Source organism: Macaca mulatta, chromosome 16 (assembly GCF_049350105.2).
Source record: "Macaca mulatta isolate MMU2019108-1 chromosome 16, T2T-MMU8v2.0, whole genome shotgun sequence".
Taxonomy (NCBI): Eukaryota; Metazoa; Chordata; class Mammalia; order Primates; family Cercopithecidae; genus Macaca; species Macaca mulatta.
The window spans coordinates 77919156-77941810 of NC_133421.1; the positions used below are offsets into that span (position 1 = coordinate 77919156).

Here is a 22655-nt window from a genome sequence, read left to right on the forward strand (position 1 = left end):
GGAGGCTGAGGCAAGAGAACAGCTTGAACCCGGCAGGTGGAGGTTGCAGTGAGCCGAGATTGTGCCAGTGCACTCCAGCCTGGACAACAAAAGTGAGACTCCATCCCAAAAAAACAAAACAAAACAAAACAAAACAGGACAGGGACAGATGCTGGGCTTCGAAGACTGCACAAGCTCTAGGGAAACCTTAGTGGATTCCACATTTGTAGTCCTGGGAACCCTGAGCCACCATGTAACGAACCTTACTTTCCTGTTGGAAAGGCCACGTGGAGAGTGAGAGGCCCCTGAGTCTATATGGAGGAGAACGAGGGGCTCAGCCAGACATGTGCCCATGTTCAAGCTGACCCAGCCACCCTCCGGACTCTGGAGCTACACCGGCCGGGACCCCTTTACATGGGATTGGTGAAGCCACATCTTCAACTTATTCTTGGGTGTGCAAGATGCAAGTTAACATGGATCATTCTTGGGTATGCAAAAGATCAGGAATGTTTAAGCAAAGCAACCCATGTCTAGGTGAAGGTGATGTTCCCCCAGACAGGGAACAGCACCCAGTATGCCCTGTTTAAATTCCAGACCCACAGATTTGTGGGCAAATAGCATTTTGGTTGTTTTTAAGGCACCTCGATGTTGGGTAGTCGGTTATGTAGTAACAGGTAATGAAATCTCCAACTGTCAGGAAAAGTCAAATGTCCCTCAAAATGTTAGGAATCTGTGCCTTCCAACCAGCCAGGTTTCTCTGGGTCGAAAGCAAGGACATGTCCAGTTCTAACACAGGCAGGAACACTTCCTGTTGGGGAGTGAGCAGGAATTTCCTGGGAGGACCCCAGGTTTCTGGATCCTGGGTGGGTGTGGGGACAGGCACCCAGGCTGAAGGGCTCACCTGTGTCTGTTCAGCCACGGCTGTGCTTCCCCAGAGAGGAAACATCATGCGGAGCTGCGTTTGAGGTGGGGGTGTCAGTGCCATGGAATCAGGGCTACCTCTACTGCACAGAGCACCGTGACGTCGCCTACCTTCCAGGCAATAGCAAAAACCAGAAGAGACAGGTGGTAGCGAAAAGGGAGAGTGGAGCGGAGGGAGAGAGGGATAGAGGCCAAAAAACACCCCATGAGGCAGCAAGGGCAGCTGCCAAGGCTTCAGTTAACCCGAGACAGAAGCAGGACTCGCCACCCGACCACAGAGACTGGAGGGCTGCAGAAGGGCGCACATGCGAAGGGATTGACTTCAGGGCGTTGGATGGAGTACAGGGCAGGGACAGATGCTGGGCACTGAAGACAGCACAAGCTCTGATGGGGCCGGGAGGGGCCAGGATACTACACACACAGGGCCAGCAGGCCAGCACACGCGGAAGCAGCAGTGCAGGCGGCCCGCTGCGGATGTAGGCTGCTTGGGGCAATGGTAGGTCAGTGTAGCGGGCAAGAAGAGCAGGTGGAATTGTGAATGCCAGGCCAAGGCAGCATATGGGCCAGGCTGATTGAAGGCTGGGCCTATGCCTGGTTCATCTTGGGCTCCCCAGCCCCTAGCACATAATAATAGATGCTCAATAAATGCTTGCCAACAGATGGACTTTGCCTCTAGGTCACTGGGAAACAGTGAAGCTGTCTCCACAGGGGTGACCCAAATGAAAGCAGTGAAAGGAATGCTGGAGTGGCCAGAGAGGCTGGCTGGAGAAGGCCCATGAGGCTTCCGCAGCCTCCTGAGGAGGGGAGGCAAGGGCAGGGCTGAGGAGGGGACAGAGGATGGAGAGAGCCTTGTCCCTAGGAAGCATTTTGCCGATGGGCAGTCAGGGTAGGAGTGGATCCCAGGGGCCTGGGCTGTGGCCCAGCCTCGCCATGAATTCACCATGTGACCCCAGCAAGTCACCCCCTCTCTCTAGGGCTCAGCTCCATCTCTGTGCGTCTGAGAAGTCAGATGGGAAGTTTCCCTTTCGGTCAGACTGTGATGCTGAGATTTGGTGACTGATGTAAAGCGTGGGTGGGGTGGCGTCAGGAAAGGGAAGGAGCCCCAAGGATCAAAGATAGTTCTGAGGAGGATAGTGGAGAAAATGATGTGGCTGTGGGCAGAAATAGGAAGTCTCAGGATGGGGAGCTGAGCTTGGGCAGGAAAGATGACGTATGGACGGCTAGGGGAGCTTGGAGGAGACGAGGGCCCAACTCCACAGCAAACAGGCAGTGGAAGCGAAAAGGACAGCCAACTGGAACATGCCCCCTGCAACTGGGTGTGATAGGCTGAAATGTCTCCCTCCCCAAAATATATCCACCCCCTGATCCCCAGAACCTGTGAATACAAGGGTCTTTGCAGATGTGATTAAGTGAGGGTCTTGACATGGAAGGAGATTATCCTGGACTACATGGGTGGACCCTAAATACAGTTCTTTTATTTTCATTTTGTAGAGACGGGGTCTTACCATGTTGCCCAGCATGATCTTGAATTCCTGGCCCCAAGTGATCCTCCCGCCTCAGCCTCCCAAGGCACTGGGATTACAGGTGTGAGCCACTGCATCTGGCCAATGCAGGTGTCTCTGTAAGAGGGAGACAGAGGGACATTAGACACACCGAGGAGAAGGCCGTGTGAAGATGGAGCAGAGAGAGATTTGAAGATGCTGGCCTTGAAGACTGGAGTGATGCAGCCACGAGCCAAGGAATGCTGCTGGCCACCAGAAGCTGGAAGAGACCAGAAACGGATTCTCCCCTGAAGCCCGCAGCCAGTGCACAGCTGAGCAGTATGGAGTTTAGACTTCTGGCCTCCAGAACTGTGAGAGAGTAATTTCTGTTGTGTAAGCTACCGAGGGTTTGTGGTGATGCCAGCAGTCATTGGAAGTGCATACACTGGCCATCCCACAAATCCCGGGCTCTGAACTCACAGCCAGGTCCCTACCCGGGCTCCAGGTTAAGTGCTTTGCATGTGTTGCCTCTTACTCCTCCAATGAGCGAGAGGGGAGGACCCATTAGTATCCCCACTTCCCAGAGGAGGAAAACGAGGTGTCGAGAAGTCAGATCATCTTCCCAAGGTCATGGAGCGGGTCTGTGACAGAGGCTGATTCTCACTGAGACGGGTGTGACGCCAGGGGGAACACTTCACCATTCTGCCACTCTGTCCCCCAGCTATGAACATAGATTCCTAAAAACGTTATGTACACAAGGATTCGAGTTCTGGTAAAGGAATTAGGGCCTCCCTCTCTCGGTACCCGAAGTCATAAAAGTTATTACGTATAACAACAGCATTTCAAAATCCCAACTCAGCCACGGGGTGATGGCAGGTTAGTTTGCGCTCCTCCCTCCTAACCCTGCTGTGCCACAGGACAGCACACTGGGACCCTAAGAAGTGGCGGCTTGCTCCAAGTCTTAAGGCTGGTCCCCTGATGTTAGAGCCAGAATCAGAAGCCAGTTCAGAATCTCCCCACCCAGCACACAGAGTACATTGTCGGAGTAAATCAGGCAGCTGAAATGTGGAAAAAAATGGGGGCTTGGTCACATGATCCTTGCTATTGAAGACAGTCCCAAGACCACAGTTCAGAATTAAACTATAAAATCAAATGTACTTTCCAAACACATGCATGATGCCTGCCCTCCACCAGAGGTGGAAGGTGGTCAGGCAAGCCAGACTGGGCGCCACCTAGGTCGCTGGAGATCAGGGGAGGACACTTGACCAGAACAGGCCCATTGCCTGACGGGTGGCCCATGAGGACTCCCTCCAATGGGGCAAAGTATTGAATCCACCAGACTGGTTCCCTGCAGTGGGCTGGACAATTTGTAGAGGACCGGACAGCAGAGAGAGAGACACAGGGGTGAAGGGGCAGGAGAAAACACCCTGTCGCCAGAGCAGCCTCGCATCGTGGCAGCTTTCCCTCCTCACTCTTCATCCTGAAGGAAGCCTCCCTGGGTTCTCCATTCTAACCACGGAAGAGTTGGCCTCTCACGTAGCTCTTAAGGCACAAAACAGAGTCAAATGTACACAGTAGGCATGTTTTCTCCCAGTCCTTTTGCTTGGCATCTTTGCATTCAGATTTCTGCATTTTTGATTCCTTTGTGAAGTGATACACTTACGAATGTCTTACTGGATTAATTTTGCTGCCTGTCCTTCGGGCCAGTCGGATTTGCCAGGGTTTGTTCTCCTCCTTACGGGTCCAGGAGGGCTCCTGGGTGAGCCAGCTTCAGGCGGAGACCACAGCACGTCCCCTTTTTCATACTCCAAAAGCCAAAAGAAGATGGGGTTGGGGCAAGGCAATCTGGGACCCCATTTTCTTTCTATTAATCTTGCCTGAATTATGTGTTGAAAAATGAATGTTAAGACTGGGCACAGTGGCTCATGCTGTAATCCCAGCACTTTGGGAGGCCAAGGTGGGCCGATCATTTGAGGCCAGGAGTTCAAGACCAGCCTGGCCAACACGGTGAAATTTCATCTCTACTGAAAAATACAAAAATGAGCTGGGCATGGCGGTGGGCACCTGTAATCCCAGCTACTTGGAGGCTGAGGCTAGGACCCGGGAGGCGGAGATTGCAGTGAGCCGAGGTCACACCACTGCACTCCAGCCTGGGCAACAGAGTGTGAGACTCTGTCTCAAAAAAAGAAAAAAAAAAAGAGAAAAGAAAATGTTAAAGCCCTCACCACTGAGGAATGTTTAATATCTGCCTAAACACAATGCTAACTTTAAAAAATAGCTATTGCTCTTTGGCTTGAGTCACAGAGGGAAAAAGAAAAAAAAATTAAAATAAACCGCTATTGTGTGTTTTCCTGTAGTAAAAATAGAGGAGAGCTGAATTCTGTTGGGCATGGAGTTAATAATAATTTACACCTGTGGTGCTCAGCCAACCACATGGTTGGGGAGCTGGTGAATTTTACCTACAGATCCTATTAATATAAGGTGAACTTCTCCATTTCCACCCTCCCACTTCAACCACCATCAACTCGACTCCTCTCTCAGGGAACTTTTAGCTCCACTATCACTGCAGGGTGGCAAAGGTGATACCACAGCCTGAGAATTTCACACACTGGTTTCCAGTTTTCGTTTTTTTTGTTTTTTGTTTTTTTGAGACAGAGTATCACCCTTCACCCAGGCTGGAGTGCAGTGGTTATCCTGGCTCACTGCAATCTCCACCTCCCAAGTTCAAGCTATTCTCCTGCCTCAGTCTCCCGAGTAGCCGGGATTACAGGTGCACACCACCACACCCGGCTAATTTTTGTATTTTTCTTTTTTAGTGGAAACGGGGTTTCACCATGTTAGCCAGGCTGGTCTCGAACTCCCAACCTCAGGTGATCCACCCGCCTCGGCCTCCCAAAATGCTGGGATTACAGGTGTGAGCCACCACGCCCAGCCTGGTTTCCAGTTTATTTGGGGGGAAATTGCCAAAGCAAAACCCAAATGAAACAAAGGATGATAGAGAAAGAGGAAAGAAGGAAGGCAAAGAAAAGGGAGTGAAAAAGAAGTAGATAAAAATAAAAATAGCCGCCCCTCAGCCTGGGCGACATAGGAAGACCCCAACTCTAAGTAAATTTTTAAAAATTCACCAGATGTTGTCACACGCACCTGTAGTCCTAACTCCTCGGGAGGCTGAGACTGGAAGATCACTTGAGCCCAGGAGGCTGCAGTGAGCTATGATTGCATCACTGTACACCAGCCTGGGCAACCGAGTGAGACCCTGTCTCTAGGGGAGGGAAAAAAAAAGCTACCCCCAATTCCTATCCCATGCCTGGCACTGTAGCGGTTTCTGCATTTGATGTTTAACAACAAACTGAAACTGCCGCATAGGTGTTACAGGTAAGGCAAGCAACACCCAGAGAGGCTGGATTTGGCTAAGGCCACACAGCTTAGTAAACACAGAAGCCTGGATCTGAATCCAAGTCCCTCTTAGGCTAAAGCCCATATTCTTGTTTACTGGTCACAGAAGAACCCTACTCTCATTCCTTAAAGAATCTCACAAAATAAAAGAAAAAAGCAGCACAGCAAGTTTCTAGAAAATCCATTAGCAGGCATGGTAGCTCATGCCTGTAATCCCAGCACTTTAGGAGGCTGAGGCTGGTGGATCACCTGAGGTCAGGAGTTTGAGACCAGTCTGGTCAACATGGCAAAACCCCTTCTCTACTGAAAACAGAGAAATTACCAGCCTGGCCAACATAATCCAGCCTGGCTAACATGGTGAAACTTCATCTCTACTAAAAATACAAAAATTAGCTGGGCCTGGTGGTGCACGCCTGTAATCCCAGCTACTCGGGAGGCCAGGGCTGGAGAATCACTTGAAACCAGGAGGCAGAAGTTGCAGTGAGCTGAAATCATGCCACTGCACTCCAGCCTGGGTGACAGAGTGAGACTCTGTCTCAAAACAAACAAACAAACAAAAAAATTAGCCAGGCATGGTGGTGGGCACCTGTAATCCCAGCTACTCGGGAGGCTGAAGCAGGAGAATTGCTTGAAACCTGGAGGCGGAGGTTGCAGTGAGCTGAGATCGCACCACTACACTCCAGCCTGGGCAACAAGAGTGCAACTCTCTCTCGAAAGAAAAAAAAAAAAGAAAAGAAATGGTCTTCCCATGCCTCCTGGGAGTGAAGGTGCTAATCTGTGAACCTATGTCCCCAGCCCTCTGAGGGTGACGATTCAATACAAAGCCACTGGTGTTTTTCTACATCATTCTCTCTATGAGCTTGGATGTTATGAGGCTGGTTCTTTCTTTTCTTTCTTTTTTTTTCTTTCCTTTCCTTTTCTCTTTCTTTCTTTCCTTCTTTCTTTCTTTCTTTTCTTCTTTCTTTCTCTTTCTTTCTTTCTTTCTTTCTTTCTTTCTTTCCTTCTTTCTTTCTTTCTTTTCTTCTTTCTTTCTCTTTCTTTCTTTCTTTCTTTCTTTCTTTCTTTCTTTCTTTCTTTCTTTCTTTCTTTCTTTTCTTTCTTTCTTTCTTTCTTTCTTTCTTTCTTTCTTTCTTTCTTTCTTTCTTTCTTTCTTTCTTTCTTTCTTTCTCTTTCTTCTTTCTTTCTCTCTCTCTCTTTCTTTCCTCTCTCTTTCTCTCTCTTTCTTTCCCTTTTTTTTTTTTTTTGTTTTATTGAGACGGAGTCTCACTCTGTCGCCCAGACTGGAGTGCAGTGGCGCAATCTCGGCTCACTGCAAGCTCCTCCTCCCGGGTTCACGCCGTTCTCCTGCCTTAGCCTCCCGAGTAGATGGGACTACAGGCACCCGCCACCACGCCCAGCTAATTTTTTGTATTTTTAGTAGAGACGGAGTTTCACGGTGTTAGCCAGGATGATCTCCATCTCCTGACCTTGTGATCCGCTTGCCTCGGCTTCCCAAAGTGCTGGGATTACAGGCATGAGCCACCACGCCCGGCCTCTTTCTTTCTTTCTTTTGAGACAGGGTCTTGCTCTGTTGCCCAGGCTGGGGTGCAGTGGCATGATCTTGGCTTACTGCAGCCTCAATCTCCTGGGCCCAGGTAATCCTCCCACCTCAGCCTCCTGAGTAGCTGGGACCACAGGTGCACACCACCACACCTGCTTAAGCTGATCCATTCTTGCTGTGCTGGGTCACCCCCAGGTGACACTCAATGTCAATAAGTCGTGTTTTATTCCAATAACTACACTTTGTTTTTCTGGATCAGTACTACAGCAAATGGCAGATTCCATTTCTTCAGGGTATAAATGTGTAATAAGAACAAGTAGCAGTTGGGCTCAGTGGCTCACACCTGTAATCCCAGCACTTTGGGAGGCTGAAGCAGGCAGATCATCTGAGGTCAGGAGTTCAAGACCAGCCTGACCAACATGGAGAAACCCTGTCTCTACTAAAAATACAAAATTAGCTGGGCGTGGTGGCGCACTCTGGGAGGCTGAGGCGGCTGGATCACTGGAGTCCAGGAGCTCAAGACCAGCCTGGGCAACTTAGCAAGACTCCATCTCTAAAAAAAAAATTAAGATTAACCAGGTGTGGTGGCACATGCCTGTAGTCCCAGCTATGTGGGAGGCTGGGGTGAAAGGATCGCCTGAGCCCGGGAGGTCAAGGCTGCAGTGAGCTGTGAGTGCACAGCCTGGGCAACAGAATGTGACCTTGTCTCTAAAAAAAAAAAAAAAAAACAAAAAAAAAAACAAAAACAAAAACAAAACAAATCACTGCATTATTTTCATAAAAGCATATGTATCTTATGGGCCAGGTGGAGTGGCTCATGCCTCTAATCCCAGCACTTTGGAAGGCCAAGGTGGGGGGATTGCTTGAGCTCAGGAACTCAAGACCAGCCTGGGTAATACAGTGAGACAGCGATACTACAGTTCAAAACAACAATAAAAAAATGAGCTGGGCATGGTGGCACACACCTATAGTCTTAGCTACTCGGAGGGCTGAGGCGGAAGGATTGCTTGAGCCGAGATCAAGGCTAAAGTGAGCCCTGATTGTGTCACTGTACTTCACCCTGAGTGACACAGTGAGACCCGGTCTCAAAAAAAAAAAAAAAAAGTAAAAAACATAGCTAGGTAGATAGATAGATGTGTCTGCAAATCATTCCTAGGAGCAGCCCAGGCCTAGAGAGTTAAACCACCCATAGTGACTCACATCAACAGGCCCTTTTGTCAGCGGGCATTTCCATAATTAGAACTTGTGACCAACATGTCCAACCACGAGGATATATGACAAGTACTTGTCTCCAGCACTGGTTTCTTAGCACAAAAAGAACCTGTTAAATGTCAGGGCTTTGTGTTTTTGCCTTTGGGCTTTTGCCATGCCTGGTTATTGGGCACCTTCTGGTAATAACCAGTTAGTTGAAAGGAGCTGTTCCCATGTCTGCTTTAATTCTCTCATTAACCCTGGGGGCCAGAGGTTCTTACTGTCCATACCCCTGGATAAACACACTGAGTCCCAGGGAGGTAAAGTGCCTTGGCCGGGGCCACCCAGGAGCTGGTGGTGCCTCAGTTGAACCCAAGGCCACGGACCGTGGAGTTCACACCCTCTCACTATGGCACATGGGCCTGAGCCTCAGGAACACTGTAAAGTAGGTTGGCTTCCCCCTCACGGAGCCCCTACCCGGGACAGCCGCAATCCCTCAGGGCCCCTCTAGGTGCCTGCTTGGCTGACTGGGCAGCCCGGAGAGAACAGTGACCCAGGAAAGCAAGAGGAGAGTTTCCAGGAGGACAGAACACTGGTGCTAACAGGTGCCAGGAGCAGCGTGTGCCACACACGGTCCTGCTCTGCTGTGGCTTTGTGTCTTTGGTACGTGCTGTGCCCTCAGCCTGGGCTGCCCTGGACTGGCTGTCCCTACCCCTCCAAGACTTAGCCCAAAATCTTACTTTTTTTTTTTTTTTTTTGAGATAGGGTCTCACTTAGTCCACCAGGCTGGAATGCAGTGGCACAATCTTGGCTTACTGCAACCTCCACCTCCCAGGCTCAAGCAATTCTCCTGCCTCAGGCTCTCGAGTAGCTGGGATTCTAGGTGCCCATCACCATGCCCAGCTAATTTTTGTATTTTAAGCAGAGATGGGTTTTGTTATGTTGGCCAGATTGGTCTCAAACTCCTGACCTCAGGTGATCCATCTGCCTCGGCCTCCCAAAGTGCTGGGATTACAGGCGTGAGCCACTGCATCTGGTTTCCAAAATATTACTCTTTTCCCCAGAATGGAAATACAATTATTATTCAAAATATAAGAGTAATCTTAAAAAATAAAAAATGTAAGTTTTAAAACTCTTTATATATACATGTAAATTTATATGCACATTATATATATCAAATGTGTGAATATGTATTTTTGTATTTATAAACACTTAAACTAAAATATGTAAATTTATGTATAAAATTATAACATATGAACATATACTATGTATACATTTTGTAACCCTCATTTTCACTGACTACAAAATAAATGTATTTTATATGGTAAATATAGATTTACATAATTTTTTCAAGGTAAATAGTTAAAAAAATATAAAACTAGTAAATGCTCATTGCAAAATAAATATTGCTAAAAAATATCAAGAAGAAAGTAAACAGCACAAAAAGCCCTCCTTCTAAAGACAACCATTATTAACATTTTGGCAAACTTCCTTTTTTTTTTTTGAGATGGAGTCTCACTCTATTGCCCAGGCTGGAGCGCAGTGGGGAGATCTCAGCTCACTGCAACTTTCACCTCCCAGGCTCAAGTGATTCTCCTGCCTCAGCCTTCTGAGTAGCTGGGATTACAGGCACCCACCACCACATCCAGCTTATATATACATATATATATATATATATATATTTTTTTTTTAGCAGAGACGGGGTTTCACCATGTTGGCCAGGCTGGTCTCAAACTCCTGACCTCAAATGATCCGCCCACTTCAGCCTCCCAAAGTGTTGGGATTATAGGCATGAGTCACTGCACATGGCCCAAACATCCCTTTTTTTTTTTTTTTGAGATGGAGTCTCGCTCTGATGCTCAGGCTGGAGTGCAGTGGCGTGATCTCGGCTCACTGCCAACTCCGCCTCTTGGGTTCACAGCATTCTCCTGCCTCAGCCTCCCGAGTAGCTGGGACTACAGGCACCCGCCACCACACCTGGCTAATTTTCTGTATTTTTAGTGGAGATGGGGTTTCGCCATGTTAGCCAGGATGATCTCGATCTCCTGACCTCGTGATTCGCCTGCCTCGGCCTCCCAAAGTGCTGGGATTACAGGCGTGAGCCACCATGTGCTGCCGAAAACATTCTTTTTTACACACATACACAACCATATTTTTATATAAATAGTTTCAAATTATATATACACTGTTTGGGAACTTTTTAAAAATTTTCAGCAAGATCTTGTGGACATCCTTCCATGATAATATGCATAGCATGAGATTGTTCTTTTTCATGACTACATAATATTTTATTGTGAGAGCATAACTTTATTGAATTTATTTATAAACACTAGTGGTAAAAATCCATTTTTCAACTATGCAGAATTAAAAACAACACCGTGATGAGCCATCTTTATATCTGGATTATTTCTGGAATAAGAAATAAATGGACTGAAAAATTAGAATGTACAATTCCAGAGGTCCCACGTTGTCAAATTTTGTTGAAAAATGTGCACCACAAAAAGTCTAAAAGTTCAGCCAAGTTTCACTTGGGTCATTTCTGGGCAAAAGGACCAGGCATGATTTTGTTTTTCTTCCTATTCTTCTGTCCTCCTCAGCTTTTCTATTCTAAGTGTGTCCTTCGTTATGCTGATGCAAATTGGCATTTTTACATTGCACAAGAATATATGCTTGTAATCCACGCAAGTGTTGCCTCTGACGACACTCTCTTTCCAGTTCCTCCTGCATGACACTTGCTCTCATCACCTGCTACAGGGGAGGGACCTGCTAGCCCTGTGCCTAAGTTAGCACCAGCAGGAACCCACAGGTGTTCAGTGGGGAGCTGCTGACTGCCTTGGAGAAGTGAATTTGAGACAATCTGTTAATGGCTCATGGTCCTAGGGTAACCCCCTCGGCTGGCACCTGCATTTAGCACAGCAGTGAGCCAAGCTGTTTCCAGCTTGTGGGAAAGAAGCCTCGAGGGGGTCCTCAAGGGCAAGAAGGCCTTTCCCAGCAAAGTCCAATCAGATACCCGCTGTGGCTGTGCTTCTTCTGGCCACAGGTCCCTGTCTTTGTTGGTTCCCTGCACTGACCTGGCCAAAAGGAAGCTGCTTGCTTCTGGGCAGCAGCTATCCCCTCCCCCAGGAAGTCTAAAAGGACACCGAGGACATCTTCAGTATTTCCGTAGAGGTCACAAGTGAAGCGGGTCGCTGTTTTATGTTTGGTTGGTGCTGAGACACTTCCTCTTTCATTTACATCTTATTCAGGCCACCTCCTCCATCCCCCTTGAAGACTGAAAAAGGGGAACTCGAAAGAAAAACTGAAAATTTCAGACCAAGCTACAGCGCGGGAGACCATGCTGTCATCCTGAAGCAGAGGCTGGGGACACCACCAAGAGGATCACAGCATCCTCCAGGGTTCACTGATGCCACTGACCTAGGCTTTCTTTTTCTTTTCTTTTCTTTTTCTTTTTCTTTTCTTTTCTTTTTCTTTTCTTTTTTTTTTTTTTGAGACAGTGTCTCGCTGTGTCGCCCAGGCTGGAGTGCAGTGGCCAGATCTCAGCTCACTGCAAGCTCTGCCTCCTGGGTTTACGCCATTCTCCTGCCTCAGCCTCCCGAGTAGCTGGGACTACAGGCGCCTGCCACCGCGCCCAGCTAGTTTTTTTGTATTTTTTAGTAGAGATGGGGTTTCACCAGGTTAGCCAGGATGGTCTCGATCTCCTGACCTGGCGATTCGCCCGTCTCGGCCTCCCAAAGTGCTGGGATTACAGGCTTGAGCCACACCGCGCCCGGCTCTTTTTTTTTTTTTTTTGTAATAGAGATCAGAGTCTCGCTAGGTTGCCCAGGTTGATCTCAAACTCCTGAGCTCAAGCAATCCTCCCACCTCAGCCTTCTAAAGTGCTGGGATTACAGGCTTGAGTCACTATACTGGGCCTGACCAGGAACTTTCTTCCTCCCCTCATTCGAACTTTCTTAGCTCCCACTCAAGTCTTCCTAAATGCTACGTGGTATCCTTGGGACTAATTCCTATTTTTTCAGGAAGTGAAATTATATTCTTAGAATAAAAACCAAAATCTGCTTTTGCTCAATTCTTTGACTTTACCGTATTTATATGCCATATATATAGAGAGTGCATATAGATATACACACACATATATACATACACACACATACACACACACACACACACACACACACACACACATCAGATTGTGGTAGCTTTTGGAAACTCTCTGAGGCACAGAAAATAAGTTGCCTGACAAGACATCAAAGAATTGCAAAAGAGGTCACAGCCCCAAAGGTCTTACTGACTGCTTTGTGATTTGTAGCATGACAACTGAAAAGCATCTATTGGCTTCAGTAAATAGAAGTTGAATCATAACATTTGTTCCAGGAAACAGTAACTGAAGTCGCAAATCATAAATAATAAAGCATGAAAAATCTTATTTTAACCTAATGGACTAAAAGATTTCTTGCTGTTTTCATTTCTGCTAATGGTCTCTCTCCCTTGGCACCGCCAGAGCTGGCCCATTAAAGGTGAATCGAGCCTCAGTTTGCAGGCAGGACGTGGTCCAAAAGATCATTTGTAAGTTGGTTGTTTGGACTGAAGAATGTGTTTTCCCCTAGAAACCATTTTTCTCAGGGTGACTGGGTTCTCAGGGTCGCTTGCACAGTGCTGTTCAACTTCTACTGAAGCTGAGCTCTGGGTCTTTGAGGGCAGGTTCTCTGCAGTGCAGGAGGGAGAAATCAGGTCACCTGCTGCTGCTTTGCATAGAGCCCTGGCTCTGAGCACAATTTAAGCATAAGTTTTCTTTTCTACGTTCTCAACTCCCTTTTGGTGTCCAGGTCCAGGGCCCTAGTCCCGGGATTGCAGCACCCTCTCCTAATGTACTTTACCCACCTCTGGGCTGCTTGCCTGTTGAGGGGGGCCTGGGACCCCACATTACCCACTTATTCCTGCTTCCTGACCAATCAGACTTCCATTTCCTCAGGGCGGTTGATATCAGCTAAGGGCCAGGGGGGAAAGCAAAAGGAACAGATATGAATTCACACTAGTAGGTGAATCATGGAGAACCTCTTAACCCTTAATACCTTCTCGTGTTAAAAAGAATTAGTTGTGGGACTTGAGAGTCCTTGTCGGGCAGTATGGGTCAGGGATGAACAAGGTGACTAAGGATTCATTTTCACGCACACATTAGTGGGACTCAGGCTCTTTACTGCACCTGCTTCCAGAACACTGGCAGTCAGTCAGGAAACGATCCTACTCTGGGAAAAAACGGGATGGTCACAGAGAAGAAACTTTCAGGTTCAGACACTGGGGAGACTCCCCTCAGTGAATAAGCTGGTTCTGTGCCAGATCGCCTCTGAGAATAAGCCACCTTCATGCACACAGAACCGCCCCCACCAATTTTTTGTGCCTCATAATGAAATCTTAACAGATAGCCAAAGATTACCAGATGTTTATGGAAAGATCTAATATGAAACAAAAAGACCAAAACAGAGGAAACAACAGAACAAATCTTCAAAAGTAGTATAGTTACTATCTATAGAGAAATAAGAAAAGACATTTATCCATGAAATGACAGGACGTATTTTAGACTGTTTGGGATGCTATAACAAAATATGATACACTGGGTGGTTTATAAACAACAGAAATTTATTTCTCATGGTTCTAGGGACTGGAATACAAGATCAAGGGGCTGATTTGGTGTCTGGAGAGGGCCTGCTTTCTGGTTCAGAGACAGTGTCTTCTTGCAGTGGCCTCACATGGTGGAAAGGGTGAGCTGGCTCCGTTAGGTCTCTTTTATAAAGGCACTAATACTATGCATAAGGGTTCCATTCTCATGACCTCATCACCTCCCAAAGGTTCCCATCTACAAATACTATCACATTGGGGGTTAGGTCTCAACACGTAAATTTTGGGGGGACACAGACATTCAAACCATAGCAGGGTACAAAATAAAATAATCATAACAAGAAAGGGATTTTGGTTATGAAAAAGCAGAAGTTGAAAGTAAGTATTCAAAAGAAAGGATAGAAAATAATTGATAAAGGCTGGGCGTGATGGCTCACATCTGTAATCCCAGCACTTTGGGAGGCCAAGATGGGTAGATCACGAGGTCAGGAGTTCGAGATCACTCGCCAAGATGGTGAAACCCTGTTTCTACTAAAAATACAAAAAAAAAATTAACTGGGTGTGGTGGTGGGAGCCTGTAATCCCAGCTACTAGGGAGGCCGAGGCAGATAATTGGTTGAACCTGGGAGGTGGAGGTTGCAGTTGCAGTGAGTTGAGATTGCACCACTGCACTCCAGCCTGGGCGACAGAGTGAAACTCTGTTTCAAAAAAAAAAAAAAAAAAAAAAAAGAAAGAAAGAAAGAAAGAAAAAGAAAAGAAAATAATTGATAAAAACTTCAGAACATAGTACAAAAAGATGGAAAAATGTGAGAGATAAGAAAATTTGTGGATCTATTCTGAAAGTCCAACATCCAGCAAGAATGGAGGGAAGGAAATAATAATAAAAAAATAATACCAGAAAATTTATCAGAATGAAAGGATAAGGGTCTCAGTATCAAAGGGACTGCTAAGTGAGCCACAAAATGAATGGGAAGAAAGGCTCAGGCTATAAGGCACATCTTTATAACCCTTCAGAACTCTAAGGATAAAAAGGAGATCCTAAAATCTTCCTAAAAATAACAGAGAACATACAAAGGACTAGGAATCAAAATGGTATTGAACTTCTCAGTAGCAACATTGGAAGTCAGAAGAAACTGGAGCAAACTACTTATAACTCTGACAGGAAGTGATCTGCAATCCAGAATTCCACACCAACCCAGCTAAATTCTCAGTCAGGTATGAGGGCAGAATAAAAGCATTTTTAGATGTCAAAGATCTCAAAATATTTATCTCTATGTACCTTTATTCCAGAAGGTTCTGGGGATGTGCTACTGAAACCAAAGGAGTAAGCCAGGAAAGAGGAAGACACAGAATTTAATAATTTAAGAAACAGGGGATCCAACAGAGCAAAGTGTAGTTGCAGCCCTAGGAACAGCTATGCAGTAGGCCCACAGACGGCCAGTACAGATAGGAACGGGGAGATGAAGGTACTCAGAAAAAAAATGTAACCAGTGTGCATGGGCCATGAAGAGAAGCATTAGAAAACAAAGAACCAGAGAATGATAAAAAAAAATGAGGCACATGCATATTATACAGTTTTTTTAAAGAAAATAAATAACAGAAATCAAATGATGATTAAGTCCAGGCAAAAATAAAAAGGTTCTACAAGAAAGAAAGCACAGTCATAGTACACTACTTGGCTCTGGAGTGCACAATGTTTGTATAATCATCACAATGTAAACAGCACCCACCAGATTCAACCAAAATTTGTGATATAATCACAAGAGGAATGAGAGGTGGAAAGTATGATGTATGAGAGTTAAGTCCTAATCTCTCATGCAATAAACTAACAAATGCTACCTAAAATTAAAAGATCAAGAAATCTCGCTATACACACATTGTTGAGAAACACTGAGATAAATACCAGAAAAAACAGCCAAGGAGTTGAGAACAGTAGCCTCTAGGAAGTTGACCTATGGCCTGGGGACTATTACTTTTCATTACAATGCTTTTAGTACTTCTTAGCCTTTAAAAATGTGTACTTGGAATATTTTCATACATATAGTAATTTTATTATTATTTACTTATTTGTTGAGACCTAGTGTTGCTCTATCACCCAGGCTGAAATGCAGTAGCGTGATCTCAGATCACTGCAACCTCTGCCTCCCAGGTTCATGTGATTCTCCTGCCTCAGCCTCCCAAGTAGCTAGGACTACAGGTGTGCACCACCACACTTGGGTAATTTTCTTTTTCTTTTTTTTTTTTTAAGCAGAGACAGGAGTTTGCCACGTTGGCCAGGCTGGTCTTGAACTCCTGACCTAAGTGATCTGTCTGCCTCGGCCTCCCAAAGTGCTGAGACTACAGGCGTGAGCCACCCGTACCCGGTCCATATAGTAATTTTAAAATAAAGTCAACAAATTAGGAAGACAAAGGATGGCTTGATTGTTAATCTAAGTGAATCTCTAGTTAGTGGTGTGTTGGTGTGAGTAAAATTCAGAAACTATAGGAAAAACAGATTGAGGAGCAGTTGAAAGGGTAGGCAGAAAGAGGCAGGGAACCACCTAGAAAGCATGGAGAAGCTGTTATGCCCAAGGATCATTTGTACATTTAGGAATGCCTAAAATTAGTACATTACTGACTTGTTAAATTGCTTTCTGACTGTAAAAGTAATAATACTTATTGTAGGAAGTTTGGAAAAGGCAAATTAACAAGTAAAATGGGAGAGAGAAAGAGAAATCAAAACCACTAAATATCTCATTATTCATAGATTATTACTTATCAGCACTTTTTTTTTCTTTCTTTCTTGTTTTTTTTTTTTTTTTTGACACCAAGTGAGTGTAGTGGTGCGATCTTGGCTCACTGCAACCTCCGCCTCCCAGGTTCAAGTGATTCTCATGCCTGAACCTCCTGAGTAGCTGGGATTACAGGCGTGTGCTGCCATGTCCAGCCAATTTTTGTATTTTTTAGTAGAGATGGGGATTTGCCTTGTTGGCCAGGCAGATCTCGAGCCCCCGACCTCAGATGATCTGCCCCCCTCAGCTTCCCAGCGTTCTGGGGTTACAGTCATGAGCCACCATGCCTGGTCAAGCACATCTTTTTAAAACAAAAATAAGATTACAATGTATAGGCCAGGCAAGGTGGCTCACACCTGTAATTCCAGCACTTCAGAAGGTGGAGGCATGCAGATGGCTTGAGCCCAGAAGTTCAACACCAAAACACGCCTGGGCAACATGGTGAAATCCCCTCTCTATGAAAAATATAAAACATTAGCCAGGTGTGATGGTGCATACCTGTAATCCCAGCTACTTGGGAGGCTGAGGTGGGAAGATCACCTGATCCTGAGAGGTCCAGGCTGCAGTGAGCTGTGATCACACTACTCTACTCCAGCCTGGGTGACAGAGTGAGGCCCTGTCTCAAAAAAAAAAATTACAATGTGTAAACATTTCTATGTCACACTTTATTTCCTCTTAGCATTTCTCTAGGTCACTGTTGTCTTTGATAAATGATTTTTTTTTTTTTTTTTTTTTTGAGACAGTCTCCCTCTGTTGACCAGGCTGGAGTGCAGTGGTGTGACCATGGCTCACTGCAACCTCCATCTCCCAGGTTCAAGCAATTCTCCTGCCTCAGCTTCCTGAGTAGCTGGAACTACAAGCATGTGTCACCACGCCTGGCTAATTGTTGTATTTTTAGTAGAGATGGGGTTTTGCCATGTTGGCCAGGCGGTTCTCAAACTCCTGACCTCAGGTGATCAGCCTGCCTCGGCCTCCTAAAGTGCTGGGATTACAGGCATGAGCCACTGTGCCGAGCTGAGAAATGATTTTAAATAGGTGTTTAGTATTCTAACATAAGAATGTACATGTAATTTATGGTCTATGATTAATAATTTATGCTTTTCCAGCCTCCAATAGCTGGATATTTTGATTGTTTCTAATTTTCATAATTATAAATAATATTTTGGTGACTGTCCTTAACCATAAGTCTGTGAGGTCTCTTATTGGGTCAATGGGTATGAACATTTTAAAAGCTATTAATACTCCATGTTGGGTTGTTCACCAGAAAGATTCGACCTGTTTATACACAGTTCCGCCAGCACAGTCTACCATCATTGGACATTATCATCAAATACAACTTTTGAGTAACCACGTTAATGTATCACACAATCAAAAAAAGACCAAGGTTGGGGGCAAATTCGTAAAATGGAATGCAAACAAAAATAAATGAACCGAACTATATTTCATGTTAATAACAATACTACACTGAAGGGTAGAATTGGGAGGGGGAAGAACTAACCCAGGTAGGTAACTTGAACACAGTATTTTAATATATATCCTCTGGCAGTAAAGAACCTTAAATACATACTAATTGGTAGAGTTGTTTTCCTGCAGTGCTATGGATTAGGAATTCTGAAATTATTTTTAGTACATATTCTAGTACACAGCAAATAAATAAATAAATTGTGAATAATAGGAGCCAGGTTTCTCTCTACTGGCGAAGGACATCATACGTATGGAAAAATGGAAGGTTAGAATGAACGAACTCTGTGGTGTCAGGCTGGACTGGAATTAGAAATGTCAGTATGGACTCATGTTTTAGTTGTACTGTGGCTACTTATGAAAATGTGCTTGATTTTTGGGAATATACTCAGGTATTTTGGAGTGCGGGACATCATGTTTGCAATTTACTTTTTTTTGGAGACAGTCTTGCTCTGTTGCCCAGGCTGGAGTGCAGTGACGTGATCTCAGCTCACTGCAACCTCCGCTTCCTGGGTTCAAGTGATGCTCCTGCCTCAGCCTCCCAAGTAGCTGGGATTAGACATGCAACGCCACGCCCCACTAATTTTTGTATTTTTAGTAGAGATGGGGTTTCACTATTTTGGCCTGGCTGGTCTCAAACTCCTGACCTCAAGTGATCAACCCACCTCAGCCTCCCAAAGTGTTGGGATTACAGGTGTGAGCCACCAGCCCAGCCTGCAATTTACTCTCAAATAGTTCAGGAAAAACATGCGCATTTACATATGGAGACGGAGATGAAGACACAGAAAGAATGAGATTGATAAAGAAATGAGGTAAAATGTTAAGTACTGGGGAATCTGGGTGAAAAGAATGTAGGGATTCTTTATACTATTTTTGCCACTTTTCTGTTAGCTTGAAATTATTTCAAAATAATGTTTGGCCAAATTAGCAGCTAAGAAAAAATTATTAGAGTGGTTTTCATTTTACTTCATTCGTGTGTTCAGTAAAGTTGAACACATGGATGTTAATGGACCATTCGGGTTATATGGTTCATATTTTTTGCTCATTTTTATGTCATGGTGTTTATCTTTTCTGTGTTGATTTGTAAAAGCTATTTTTAAACCCTTCATCTGCCATATATGTTACATTTCTTTCCTGCTTTCTGCCACCTTCTAATGTTATTACCAACTTTCTTTTCCAACCTTGGACCACTGGCATATTCACTCATTTCTAAACATTAGAACTTGTAGTGCTCTTTGAAATGTAGCCAGCCTATGGTTCATTCTGCAACTGCATATTAGTTAACAGGCAAAAATATCTTAGTAAGGGAGAGTGTCTTTTTCTTCTAATGAAAAAAAAAAAAAAAAAAAACAACAAAATCTAACCCGCCCCCACCACGCACTAAGGTGTTTATTTATTTTTTTGAACAGGGTCTCACTCTGTTGCCCGGGTTGCGGTAATGTGAATCACGGCTCACTGCAGCCTCGACCTCCCAGGCTCAATCCATCCTTCCACCTCAGCCTCCCGAGTAGCTGTAGTTGAGACTACAGGCATGTGTCACTACACCTGGCCTTTTTTTTTTTTTTTTTTTTCAGAGACCGGGCATGGTGGCGGGCGCCTGTACTCCCAGCTACTTGCGAGGCTGACGCAGGAGAACGGCATGAACCCAGGAGGCGGAGCTTGCAGTGAGCCGAGATAGCGCCACTGCACTCCAGCCTGGGCGACAGAGCGAGACCGCGTCTCAAAAAAAAAAAAAAAAAAAAAAAAAAAGAAAGAAAGAAATTAGCCGGGCGTGGTGGTGCGTGCCTGTAATCCCAGCTACTCGGGAGACTGAGGCATGAGAATCGCTTGAACCCAGGAGGCAGAGGCTGCAGTGAGCCGAGATCCCACCACTGCACTCCAGCCTGGGTGACAGAGCGAGACTTCGTGTCAAATAATAATAATAATAAAGATGGGCTGTAATTGTCTCCGTTTTACAAACTAATGAAGAGATGAAAAAGAGGTCAAGTTAACTGGCACAAGTCCCACGCTAGTAATTGAGGGTTTTGGGATTCAAGCACAGACCAACCACCTTTGCCCCTACGCTATGCTACCTCAGGCAGTCGGGAGATAGGCGCCCAGTCAAAAGGCACATGTAAGAAAAACTGAAGCAGGAGTGGTGCGTCAGTATTCTCAATTTCAAACTTTGAGAACAGTCATGTCCTCTAAGGAGAGCCAACAAGGGGTTACAAGTGCTGAAGTCATCAAGAACATGTGTCTGTCTTTACTTGAGACTGGGAAGGAAAATTAGGAGGAGGAAAATCCAGACAATGGTAAAATGGCCTGACTTGAATAAGAACTGAGACAGGGCTCGGTGGCTCGCATCTGTAATTCTAGCACCGTGGGAGACCGAGGCGGGCGGATCACCTGAGTTCACGAGTTCGAGACCATCCTGGGCAAGTGTGAAAATCCGTCTTTATTGGTGGGGGGGAGGGAGGGAAAGTCAGGCACGGTGGCCCATGCCTGTAATCCCAGCACTTTGGGAGGCAAAGGCGGGCGGATCACTTGAGGTCAGGAGTTCGAGACCAGCCTGGCCAACATGGTGAAACCCCGTCTCTACTAAAAATACAAAAATTAGCAGGACGTGATAGCGGGCACCTGTAGTTCCAGCTACTGGGGAGGCTGAGGCAGGAGAATCGCTTGAACCCAGGAAGCAAGAGTTGCAGTGAGCCTAGATTGTGCCACTGCACTCCAGCTTGAGCGACAGAGCGAGACAACGTCTCCAAAAAACAAAAACAAAAACAAAAACAAAAAAAGTCAGAAAAAAGAAAAAGAAAATGGCGAGGCCCAGAGAGACTGAACTTCCCACCCGAAGCCACAGAGCTAGCTCAGCCCTAATGCCGGCCCCGCGGTGCCTTTCCGAACTCACGGCCTCCCCTCGGTATCCGGGTTTCGGCCTTGGAGCGCCAGGAACGCCACGAGGACGCACCCCACACTTGCGCGTCTAGGTTCCAGCCCCCGCGGCTCCCAACAAAAAAAGAAGGGAAAGTCCTGCGGATGACGGCCCCGGGGAACGCCGCGGCTCTACGTCAACCTGTGGCGGCCACCGACTCATTTGGGGCCACGCTGGTTGCATTCGTCACGCCGGGGACGTCTCTCAAACCCTTCCATACCGGCGACACGGGCGCGTCTGTGTCTCTCGATAACTGGGTCGCGGAGCCCCCGCGAGGGCAGGCGAGGAACTGGCGACTGTGGGGACGAACAGCTGGGGCTTGTAGTCCCCTCGCGACCCTCTAATCTGGAAGAGGCCGGGAGCGGCCGCTGACCTCCTGCTCTGCGCCTGCCCAGGCGTCCGCGCGCTCAGCGGCTTGGCGCGGCGCAGGCGTGTCGTGAGTGGGGCGGGGCCCACAGGGCGCCAGTGGGCGTGGCGTAGTGCGAAGAGAGGCGGTGCGCCAGCGCGTGAGGGCTGCCGCGGGTGGGTTGTGTCGAGGCCTGTTGAGTTAGGGCGGTTCGCGGGTGCTGTCAGAGTTGGCCCGGGGCCCCTAGGCAGGGCAGTCGGGTCGTAGAGGCGGGGGCCAGTCGCGGTCAGTGGAGAGGGATGAGGATGTAGGAGGGGCGGACGTAGCGGAAGCCGGGGGACCGCTGGGGCGGAGTGCCTCTAGGGCGCAAGGGAGGCCTTTCCCGTGGCTCCTGGGGAAGAAGTGGCGAAGCGAGAGTCCCCGGGGAACCCCCACTCCACCCCCTGCCGGAGACTGGGTTGTGCCTGCACAGACCAGAGCCCACAGTGCAAGTTGCTATAGGCCACCAGCCAGGGTGGCCAACTCCTCCCGGTTTGCCTGGGATGTTCTGGTTTGGGGACCAAAGCATCCCAGGCCTCCAGCCCACTGCAGTGACCGAATTCTCCGCCCCCTGCCTGTCTTCTCCCGCAGCTTCCCTAGATTAAGCTTGGGAGGCAAGAGGAGGCCTCCTGACCTTTCATACTGCCTTTTTAATATTAAGATGAAGGCACACTCCACAACTTTTTTCCGGCCAGGCCCAGACATGTCCGTCCTTGTAAGATAAAAGCTTCCGTGGGAGCCTTCCTTCCTAATCAAGGTAGGTAGACTACAGGAAGGTACATCTTGTTTTATATTTTGTCCTGTAGAAGTCAGATTTCCGCCCAGTTGTGTGGGAGTGAGGATGAGCCTATGCTTATATCAGAGCTTGAGTGCAGAGACATTTGATCTGGAAATTCAGCCAGCCTCTTCAACCCCAGAATTCAGAGGTTCAATCAGAACAGACGTTAGCTTAAGTTTTCCCATCAGTCGTCTATCATTAAACTGGCCAAATCTAGATAATTAGAAA

The 22655-nt window shown here is 46.6% G+C and overlaps 1 protein-coding gene and 1 long non-coding RNA gene across 19 annotated transcripts in view; both read left to right on the plus strand.

Annotated features, from left to right (window-relative positions):
• AMZ2 (archaelysin family metallopeptidase 2) overlaps window positions 1-22655 on the plus strand; it is a 52036-nt gene that overhangs the window by 19568 nt on the left and 9813 nt on the right. For 3 of the 18 annotated variants that reach the window (XM_077972594.1, XM_028836720.2, XM_028836725.2), the window contains exons 1-2: window positions 21729-21786; window positions 22345-22406. The exons of 6 other annotated variants lie outside the window; for them this stretch is intronic. The gene's annotated coding sequence lies outside the window, so the exon portion shown is untranslated. Of the gene's footprint in view, window positions 1-19927; window positions 22407-22655 lie in introns of those variants that run through there. 9 more of the 18 variants (XM_028836726.2, XM_028836718.2, XM_028836727.2 and 6 more) reach the window with 5 other exon arrangements.
• Window positions 262-4278, plus strand: LOC144335901 (uncharacterized). The gene is made up of 2 exons (XR_013407109.1): window positions 262-467; window positions 2392-4278. It is a non-coding gene; the product is annotated as an uncharacterized LOC144335901 (long non-coding RNA).